The sequence below is a fragment of the Pongo pygmaeus genome, chromosome X (genome assembly GCF_028885625.2).
Source record: "Pongo pygmaeus isolate AG05252 chromosome X, NHGRI_mPonPyg2-v2.0_pri, whole genome shotgun sequence".
Lineage (NCBI taxonomy): Eukaryota > Metazoa > Chordata > Mammalia > Primates > Hominidae > Pongo > Pongo pygmaeus.
The window spans coordinates 48504398-48516067 of NC_072396.2; the positions used below are offsets into that span (position 1 = coordinate 48504398).

An 11670-nucleotide genomic window follows, 5' to 3' on the forward strand; every position below is an offset into this window, starting at 1 on the left:
TTTTTTGTATTTTTAGTAGAGATGGGGTTTTACCATGTTGGCCAGGCTGGTCTCGGACTGCTGACCTCAGGTGATCCGCCTGCCTCGGCCTCCCAAAGTGCTGGGATCACAGGCATGAGCCACCACACCCAGCCCTTATGATTTTTTAAAAATCTGCTTTTATAATTACTCTCCTCCCAGGAACTCATATAGTTCTAAATGTTTAAGTGTGTTGCTCTAGACTTTATACCTCATATTCCAGTACAACTACTTTACTTTACTACTTGTCTGGTACAATATCTCCTTTCTCATTACTAATATTGTGTTTCTTTCTTTTTTTTCAATTTGATCAGATTTCCCAGATCAGCTTTTTATTTATTTATATGTCTTAATTTTATATTTATTTTATTTATATAAACTTCTATTTGTATTATGTATCACTTCTTGACTCTTTGTTCTGTGTTTTTATTTTACGTTTTTTTTTTAAATTTTGCTGTTCTTTTTCTAATTTCCTAAGTCATGTTCCCAACTTGATCATTTTGGGGCTTCCAGTTTTGTTTTGTTTTTAATAGTAAAGTATTTGAGATTATACACTTTCCTCTACATGTAGCTACGTTTCAAACACTCTGGTATGGAAGGTGAAACTACAGAATTGACTTCTCATTTTGATCCTAGGTATTGAAGAAAGCTTCTTAGGTTCTTACTGGTTAAGGTAGTTTAGTTGTCTTTTTTTATTTTTATGTAATTATGTTTTTTATTATGGTCAGAGAATGTAGCCTGTAGAATATGAATTTGTAAATGTTATTCAATATTTCCTCTGTGGCCTAGATACGTGACATAATTTTGTAAAACTTTCATGGATATAAGAGAAGAAACTATATTCTCTGTTAGATATTAGGACTTGGTGGGGACTTTTCAATCTAGTTGGATGATTTATTTTTTGTCTTTCTGTCTACTCCAGCTGTTATATTATCAAAAGGTAGAATAAATCTACCTTTTAAAACAAATTTTTTCTCCTGTGGTTTTGTGTTTTTTTGGGGAGAGATGAATCCTGAAGTATATATCTTAGACCATTTCACACCATGTCACGTATTTTCTTTTTTTTTTTTCTTTTGAAATGGAGTCCCGCTCTGTCACACAGGCTGGAGTGCAGTGACCCGATCTTGGCTCACTGCAACCTCTGCCTCCCAGGTTCAAGCAATTCTCCTGCCTCAGCCTCCTAAGTAGCTGGGATTACAGGCATGTGCCACCACACCTGGCTAGTTTTTGTATTTTTAGTAGAGATGTGATTTCGCCTGGTCTCAAACTCCTGACCTCTAGTGATCCGCCCACCTCAGCCTTCCAAAGTGCTGGGATTACAGGTGTGAGTCACTGTGCCCGGCCAGTTTCTGTTCATTTTTGTCCCTACTGTTTTCCTCATTAGTTTGGAAAGTTTTACTTTTATTAATTGTCCCATTATATACTTTTCCCATTTCCAACAGGCATGATTTATTTCCTTTACTATTTTATCTGAATATAACCGGACCTTATTTTATAGAAAAAGATGAATAGTATTACTTTCTTATTTTTCTAGAAAAATTTAAGCTGTGTATTTAAAGACTATATTTTTCTTATAGGTTGAGTTAATCCTGCTTCAAGAAATCTCACTTAATATTTTTATTCAAAATCCCCAGTGACTTCATCTATTACAATTTAACTTTAACTGTATGAGTGTGTGCTCAGGGGTGTGTATTTTACCTCAACAGTAATTGTGAACCATTGTTTTGCTCTCTTATTTTGCGATCTCTCTTATGATTTCATATTCATTTATTTAGAATACATCCCTAAGTGTTTTCTTTAAGCAGAATAAATCAGTGAAACACTCTTCAAATTATTTCATGTCTGAAACTGTCATTCTTTTGCCCTGACCAAGGAATGGTTTCTTGGGATGGGGTACAGGATTGGAATTCTTATCTCTCCATGGCCTATGGTAGGCATGCCCAGTCTTTTGGCTTCCCTGGGTCACACTGGAAGAAGAATTGTCTTGGACCACACATACAATATAATAATACGAACAATAGCTGATGAGCTAAAAAAAAATTAGCACAACAAATCTCAAAATATTTTAAGAAAGTTTACCAATTTGTGTTGGGCTGCATTCAAAGATGTCCTGGGCTACATGTGGCCCATGGGCCACAGATTGGACAAGCTTGGTCTATGGGAAGTAGCTTCTATGATAACCCTCAGTGATCCCTGCCTCCTGGAATTCATCACCCTGTGTAATTCCCTCCATTTGAGTAACTTGCTTCTAACCAATACAATACCTTAACATTGAGAGGATGCCACCTTTGTGGTTAGATTACAAGAGATCATAGCTTCTGTCTTGGTGACAGGCTCTTTCCCTTGTTGGTTTTGGCAACATGTTGGGAAGGCCCATGTAGCAAGAGACTAAGGATAGCCTCCAACTATCAGAAACTGAGGCTTTCAGTACATCCCAACATCCCAAAAGGGATAGAATCCTGTGAATAACCACATAAGTGAGCTTGGAAGTAAGTCTTTCCCCAGTTCAGCCTTCAGATGAGGCCACAACCCCTGGATGACACCTTGATTATAGCCCTATGAGAGACTCTGAAACAGAGGACCCAGCTAAGCCATACCCAGATTCCTAAGCTACAGAAACCATGAGATGTGTATGTTTTTAAGGCCATCAAGTTTTTGGTAATTTATAATACAGCAATAGATAACTAATACATGGTCTGTAGATGTTAAATGACATCTGAATTCAATTTTTGTCAATGAGATGTCTGCTGCTGGTCTTATTCCTCTCCCTTTTATAAAACTTGTTTCTGCATGGAAGTGTTTAAGAATTTCTCCTCATCTTTGGACTATAAGACTGTAACCTTTATCTGCAAAACAGAGAGATATTTTAAAAAAGGCTGTAACCAAATTTGGTCATTGCAAGGGTTCCTGTGGTGATTAATTATTTTTAGCAGCTTTGCGGGGGAGGATCAGTGATTTAGTGATCACCTTTTACTGTACATCAGAATCTTCTGTGGAGTTGAGATGGAAGAGAGGGGGGACGTGGAGGGTTCATCCCCATGGCCTAGGGGAGAGGGGGAGGCAGCTCCCTGCAGGGTGTCTGGGGGGAGATCCGAGTGGGAGCAGCCACCAGCCATAGCCAGGGAGACGCTATCCCCCACTCCAGCACGGATCCTTCCCTCTCCATTGATTCTTTACAGATGTCAGCTGATTCTCACCAGCACTCCCTTTCCCCCCTCCTCTGGGGATGTGCCGATTTCTCCTCTATCCTGATTTAGGTATAGAAAAACCCTTTTTTCTTTGGAACTTAGAGACTGGCAGGGTAGTAGGGCCACAACAGTCTCCGGGGTCCTTCCGGCTCTCCCTCCTCCCTTCAAAGATAAATAAAATGGCCTCAGAAGGCAAGTGACTCGCCCAGGCCTCTCAGGTTGGCAGTGACAGCACTAGACTGGAGCCAGGTCTCCTGACTGTGTCTGCTACCGTCACCCACCACAGCTGAGATCAATTTTCCCACTCAGCGTTCCCGTTGAGATTCTGTAAACCAAGGAGGACGATGAGTGAGCCAGGCCCTAGCTGACAGCTCCCTCCTTTCAGACATGCCTGTGGATGCTGTCAGCTCTGGAAGGGTTCATCCTCTCAGGGGCTCAGGGTCATGCAGTCAGTAAGCCCGTATATATTCTGAAACTCTGTTTAGTTTTGTTTATTATATAAATAATTATATTCCTAATATTAAGTTATGCATTATGAATAAACACAAAGAAGAAAGTAAAAATGACCTCTAACTCTGCCATCTCCTAAATATAAATTCTACCAACAATTTGATTTATTTGCTTCCATATATTTTTTTCTGGGTATGTGCTTTGGTGCTTATGTTTGCAAGTGATCAGTATATTCATATGTGCACTTTTAGTTTAAATGAAAACTGGAATCATGTTGTTTGGTTACCTTGTTTTTTTACGTTGTATTTTAACTTACATATTTTTCCATGGCAGCATATATTTTTCTAAACAATTTTAACAGCTGCAAATAGCGTATCTTTGAATATATCATAATTTATATAACCAATATGCTGTTAATAAATATTTATGAAAGTTGGTTTTGGTTTTAACTGTTATGAACATCACCATGGTAAAATTCCTACATTTAAATCTTTGTGTGCATACATGATTATTTTCTACAGATATAGTTTTAGAAATTGTACTCTTGGGTCAGGGTGTAAGGACAGGTGTTAATAATAAATGGGCTGGGCACTGTGGCTCACGCCTGTAATCTCAGCACTTTGGGAGGCAGAGTTGGGTGGATCAATTGAGGTCAGGAGTTGCAGACCAGCCTGGTCAACATGGTGAAACCATGTTTGTACTAAAAATGCAAAAATTAGCTGGGCGTAGCAGCACACACCTATAATCCCAGCTACTTGAGAGGCTGAGGCTGGAGAATCTCTGGACCCCGGGAGGCAGAGGTTGCAGTGAGCCCAGATCGCGCCACTGCACTCCAGCCTGGGCGACAGAGCAAGACTCTTGTCTCAATAAATAAATAAAAATACAAAAATTAGCCAGGCATGGTGGCACGCGCCTATAATCCCAGCTACTTCAGAGGCTGAGACACTAGAATCACTGGCACCAGGGAGGCGGAGGTTGCAGTGAGCTGAGATCATGCCACTGCACTCCAGCCTGGGTGACAGAACGAGACTCTGTCTCAAAAATAAATAAAAATACAAAAATTAGCCGGGCATGGTGGCGCACACCTGTAATCCCAGCTACTCCAGAGGCTGAGGCATAAGAATTGCTGGAACCCGGGAGGTGGAGGTTGCAGTAAGCTGCGCCACTGCACTCCAGCCTGGGCGACAGAGAGAAACTGTGTCTCAAATAATAATAATAATACATGAATTGGGAGGGGACAATTGCACACTTAGTCCCAATGAGAAATCTGCCTTTTTCCAAGTGCCACATGATCAAATCAGTCACACATATGCAGCTTGTGATCACAGAGGCATGGAGTTCTCTGGCTTTCCATGGGGTACAGCCTCTTGTCCAGCAGAACTGTGGAGATTTCCAGCCTGCTTAATCTGAGCAATACAACCTTGACTTCACAGACCTATGTCCCTACCCAAGAAAGTCAGGAAATAACCATGTTTCTCATGAGTTATCATTAATTCATGTATTTGTTGCACCCGTTGCAGTTCAGCAGCTTTTGTGAGCTTTTAAGAATCCCTGTAGTAAAATGTACAAGTATAGCTCCATAAAAATTAGATCAGAGAAAATACGGAAAGAATGGATGAAGTCAGGACCGGAATTGATCTGGGCTGTAAGCATTTGGGCCCTAGGGTTCTGCAGAGTAAAATTAAACTGCAAGTTTCCTTCTGAGTTTCCTATCAGACATAGCTGGAAAGAAACTGCAGTTATCTGTAGGATTTACCTTGGCCTCAGGGAGAAAAATGACTACAAGGGTAAAGAAAAATTTTTCCAGGGTAAAGATTTCCTGATAATTGAATGTAAACCATCTCCCACCCCCCTTATTTTTGAGACAAGAGTCCTGCTCTGTTGTCCAGGCTGGAGTGCAGTGGCTCGATCTCGGCTCACTGCAAACTCCGCCTCCCAGGCTCAAGCGATTCTCCAGCCTCAGCCTCCTGAGTAGCCGGGATTACAGGCACGTGCCACCATGCCTGGCTAATTTTTGTATTATTTATTTATTTATTTATTAGAGACAGAGTCTCGCTCTGTCACCCAGGCTGGAGTGCAGTGGCACCATCTCAGCTCACTGCAAACTCCGCCTCCTGGGCTCAAGGGATTCTCCAGCCTCAGCCTCCCAAGTAGCTGGGATTACAGGCATGCACCACCACACCCAGCTAATTTTTGTATTTTTTTGTAGAGACAGGGTTTCACCATGTTGGCCAGGCTGGTCTTGAACTTCTGACCTCAAGTGATCCACTGGCCTTGGCCTCCCAAAGTGCTGGGATTACAGGCGTGAGCCACTGTGCTTGGCTCCAAAACCCCTTTTTGATCTCATTATGGATTATAGGTAAGGTGACCTTATACTTCATCATCCAAATTCAGAAACTTTGGAAAGTGAGTCATCATTAATAATTATGCTGGAACAGCAGGTGTAAACTGGACAGGTGGTCAACCTAATGATAAATGCGCAATAGAGTTTGCCATGGCCATCTTCTGGAGCAGTGGTTCTTCCAGTGTGTTCCCTGGACCACCAGCAACAGCATCTGAGATATTGTTAGAGATGCAAATTCTTGGACCCTATGCCAGACCTACTGAATATCTAACTTTTGGGTGTGAGGCTCAGCAATCTGTGTGCTGACAAGCCCTCTGGGTGATTCTGATACACGCTCAATGTTGAGAACCACTGATTTAGAGCTGTCTTCCAAATAAGTCAAAGGCACAGGGCCAGTGCAGAACTCAGCCCATCGGGTTCTTCATGTGCACACCTCTCTAATTATCTTGTTTTATCTAGGTACAAACTATCCTACATTTTTATATTCCTCTGGAGCCTTTTGACACTTCTTACGCCTTAAATAGTTCAAAATTAAAGGAATATTGGATCATACAATATGTGTTTTCAGTCTGGACTTAAAACTCTGTGTGATGGCCCTGCTCGTGGTCGGTTCCTCAAAAAAAAAAAAAAAAAAGTCTCTATTTTTAACATGTTATCCTGAAGTACAAAATACAATGGTAACGTGGAATTTATTCTTTCAAGATACAAACGTTAGTTTATATTTATTTCCTGTATATAGAATCCTTCAGTGGTGATCCATTAGTTCAAGTAAAAAATCCATGCTTTTCCCATGATTGTAGTCCAGCATTTGTCCTTAGTTTTTATTTATTTATTTATTTATTTATTATTACTTTTGCCTCACTCTGTCACCCAGGCTGGAGTGCAGTGGTATGATCTGGGCTCACTGCAACCTCCACCTCCCGGGTTTCTAACCTCCTGATTCTCGTGCCTCAGCCTCCCGAGTAACTGGGATTACAGGCGTGTGCTAACACGACCTGCTAATTTTTGTATTTTTGGTAGATATGGGGTTTCGCCATGTTGGCCAGGCTGATCTCTATCTCCTGACCTCACGTTATCCAACCGCCTTGGCCTCCCAAAGTGCTGGGATTACAGGCCTGAGCTACTGCGCCCAGTCTGTCCTTAGATTTTTAAACTTATTTTGCTTCCCTAACATGAGACATAGACTCCTGTCTTTTTGCATAGAGCTATTTGCACTTCCATGATGTCAGATACTTTATTTTTTTTTACACCCATGCTTTTGCACTTTGCCTCACATGTCTCACTTTCCATGTTAAGCTTCCCCAACACTGACAGGCAAACCTACTTCCCCATGGAGAATTTATCTTTCCCTCTTTTGTGCTCTCCATGTTTCCTACATGTACTTAAGCCTTGGAATTTTTTGTTTTAATCATCTTAGTAAACTTTTTTTTTTTTTTGAGACAGAGTCTCACTCTATCGCCCAGGCTGGAGTGTAGTGGCATGATATCGGCTCACTGCAACCTCTGCCTCCCAGGTTCCAACGATTCTCCAGCCTCGGCCTCCGAAGTAGCTGGGATTATAGGCGCGTGCCACCATGCCTGCTGGCTAATTTTTGTAGTTTTGTATTTTTAGTAGAGATGAGGTTTTGCCATGTTGGCCAGGCTGGTCTCAAACTCCTGGCCTCAAGTTATCCATCTGCCTTGGCCTCCCAAAGTGCTGGGATTACAGGTGTGAGCCACCATTGACTTCCATTTAGGAAGTCAATCTCATGTTTTCTGGGAGAGCTTGATGCCTTTGAAATGTCCTGAAGGTGTATTAGTCAGTGTTCTCCAGAGACACAGAGCCAACAGGGTACTTAGATATGAGGGGATTTATTATGGGAATTTGCTCACACCATTATGGAAGCCAAGAAGTCCCCACCATATTCTTTCTGCAAGCTGGAGAACTAGAAAAGCTGAAGCTGATAATATAATTCAGTTTGAGTCTGAAGGCCTGAGAACCAGGGGAGTTGATGGTACAACTATCAGTCCCAGGCCAAAGGCTTGAAAAATGGGGTAGGGGGTTAGGGGATGGTGTTGGTGTAAGCCCTGGAGTCTGAAGGCCCAAGAACCAATAGCCTCAATGTCTGAGGGCAGGAGAAGATGGATGTCCACAGCTCAAGCAGAGAGGGTGAATTTGCCCTTCCTCCATTTTTTTGTTCTATTCAGTCCTCAATGGATTAGATGATGCCTGCCCACATTGGTGAGGACAAATCTTTACACAGTCTGCTGATTCAAATGTTAATGTTTTCTGGGAACACCCTCACAGTCACACCTAGCAATAATGTTTTACCAGCTATCTGGGCATCTTAGCCCAGTTGAGTTGATATAAAATTAACCGTCACAGAAGGTAACTCATCTTGAAAGTTCTAAACTCCCTTAACTCACTTCTTCTCTAAAAGAAGGTTTATAACTTCAATTTTTCTCTATCTTGAATTGGAATGTCTACGACTGTTATTATATGTCTGCCCAACCATTGTATGTTCAGTGTTTTGGGGGAAGATAACCTGTCTCTTCCGTTTTCACAGGTCCACATACAGAAAGAGAGGAATTGTGCCTCAGAAGCTGTACTTAATGGATGACATCCAGGAGCCTCATCTGCACCTGGACCTAATATGGTGATAAAATTTTAGGCTTGGAGCTGATACTGTAATCAGGTGAGCCTTTTGGGACCTTGGAATGGGGTGAATGTATTTTGCTTGTGAGAGGGATATAAAGCATTGGTGGTCAGAGGAAGACTCTGGTGGACACACACTAAGGTGATCCATAGTGAGTCACACAATCTTGTATAATTTCCTCTCCTTGGGTGCAGGTAGAATCTCTGTGACTTGTTTCTAACAAATAGAATATGGCAAAGGTGATGGGATATCACTCCCTTGATCAGGTTGTATTACAGTCAAAGATGATATGATGTAACTCCCATGATTTCATTACATTATCTAACACTCTGCTGTAGTAGACTGACACAAGAGATTCTCCTTACTGGCTTAATGAGGTAAGCATCTATATTGAGGAAACCCGCATGGCAAGAAACTGCAGGCAGCCTCTAGAAACCATGGGTGGCCTCTTCGATTTGAAGGTAGCTTCCAGCTGACAACCAGTAAGAAGCCAGGGCCCTCAGTCATGTAGCTGCAAGAAAATAAAATCTGCCAATGATGTGAATGATCTTGGAAGTGGATTATTCCCCAGTCAAGTTTCCAGATGAAAATATAGCCTGGCTGACACCTTGTGAGATCCTGAACAGAGGACTTAGTTAAGCTATGCGTGAACTTTTGACACACAGAAACTGTGAAATAATAAAAGTGTGTTGTCTTAAGCTACTAAGTTCGTGGGAATTTGTTATGCAGCAATGGAAAACTAATAGGATATCTCATGCTCTATTTCATTGTTTCACATTTTCCTCAATGTCTACTGTATAAAGCTCCATTTTGCATCTGGACTTCTGATTATTTTGTGTACTGCATATGTGGGCAATATGCATATTTTCATTTTTTGTTCAGTTGCTTCTGTTCCATGAAATAGTTCTTAACTACTCTAGTGTATTTTTTTCACTTGTTTGATTCCCTAGTCTGCAAATTCTTCAAACTAGAGAGTTTTAAACCATATGGTATTTGATGCTTTTGTCCTTTTATTTTAAGTAAATCCTTGGTAATAAGGGATTATATTTTACTTTTCATTACTGCAGCGCTAAGGACATAGAACCTATTTAGAATATTGAAGGTATTAAATATATGGAGGTAGTCAGAGGAGAATATTTTGTTTTATTTTTAAAATGTCTGGTGAGAAAAACTCAAAGGAACATAAATTATACCTGAAAAGAGAAAACAATGGCTTTAAAGCCAAAATTATTAGGCTTTCTACAATAATCCCCTCCAATATAATGGAAATCTAGTAAAAACAATTGTTTAAAAACAAGTGGCAGAGTGTATCTGCTTTTGGAGTGCAAAAACATATGTTCCCTGAATTCAGATATGGAAGATTGAGAGTAATTTTCAGCACAGTGGACACTTAATTTATTCTTGAGCCCATATACATTTTGTATTGGTGGAAATAGGCATGAAAATTAAGCTTTCTGGAGAAGAACATGAAGTTAAGATTGGAATTGCAAATAAACTGGATTTTAAAGGCAATTTCATGAATAATTTGTGGAATGCAAAATCACTTACACAGTCATTTTAAAGACTGATGACTCTTGATGTCTTCATTTACGTATGTTACTGACTCTGTAGGACAAGGGACTTACAAATGAGTTTTTCAACCCAAGAGTAAATTCTTTGCAATGGACATTGTGGCAATAATCTCAATGATGGAAGGTGCAACACAGATTAAATGGAAAATTGAAAGTGGAAAAAATACCAAATCAATTTTTAGGAATCCAATGCTTATGTTCTCTAGAATAACTAAAAATCATAACATGTAGGAGTAAAAATATAAAGGTGAAAGAAGAGAGGCTTTTACACAGGACAGAGCTAACATCTAGTATATCAGTCTCACCAAAAAAGGTAAAATAAACTGCATTTAATCAGATTATGCTCAATATCTAAAATTCATGGTGGAATACGAAAATGGCATAATTTACTCATTCTATAAATATTTTGTGAAAACTTACTATATCACATATTCTATCAGAACATCACTGTTTCCCATTCTGGGCAAGGATGATATATGAATTATGGTAATTCTAAGCTGCTATACCAAACAGACTCCAAGATAAATACTTAAATAATGTAGAACTGTGTTGCTCTTTTATGTACTTCTTTTATTTTTTAATTTTTTAATTTTTTATTATTATTATACTTTAAGTTTTAGGATACATGTGCACAATGTGCAGGTTTGTTACATATGTATACATGTGCCATGTCGGTGTGCTGCACCCATTAACTCGTCATTTAGCATTAGGTATATCTCCTAATGCTATCCCTCCCCCCTCTCCCCACCCCACAACAGTCCCCGGTGTGTGATGTTCCCCTTCCTGTGTCCATGTGTTCTCATTGTTCAATTCCCACCTATGAGTGAGAACATGTGGTGTTTGGTTTTTTGTCCTTGAGATAGTTTGCTGAGAATGATGGTTTCCAGCTTCATCCATGTCCCTACAAAGGACATGAACTCATCATTTTTTATGACTGCATAGTATTCCATGGTGTATATGTGCCACATTTTCTTAATCCAGTCTATCATTGTTGGACATTTGGGTTGGTTCAAGACACATAATTGTCAGATTCACCAAAGTTGAAATGAAGGAAAAAATGTTAAGGGCAGCCAGAGAGAAAGGTCGGGTTACCCACAAAGGGAAGCCCATCAGACTAACAGCTGATCTCTCGGCAGAAACTCTACAAGCCAGAAGAGAGTGGGGGCCAATATTCAACGTTCTTAAAGAAAAGAATTTTCAACCCAGAATTTCGTATGTACTTCTTTTAATAATACTTGTTTCTTGTGTTCCTTCAGGGACCCAAATTTCTTCCAAGACATCAGCCCTCCATTCTTTTTTTCCCTTTAAAAAGCATGTTTTTATTTATCACATAAATTCACCATTTTCAAGTATACACTTCACTATGTTGTGCAACTATCACCACTATCTAATTCCAGAAAATATCCATCATCTCAAAGGGAAACCCCAAACCTATTAGAAGTTAGTCTCACATGTACACGTATG

General features: G+C 40.1%; 1 long non-coding RNA gene across 1 annotated transcript in view; it reads left to right on the forward strand.

The window, feature by feature from the left end:
- Window positions 1-9339, forward strand: part of LOC134739031 (uncharacterized) — a 29317-nt gene extending 19978 nt beyond the window's left edge. Inside the window, exon 4 of the long non-coding RNA XR_010125369.1 lies at window positions 8546-9339. This is a non-coding gene — a long non-coding RNA (uncharacterized LOC134739031). The remainder of the gene's footprint in view (window positions 1-8545) is intronic.
- The last annotated feature ends 2331 nt before the right edge of the window (window positions 9340-11670 follow it).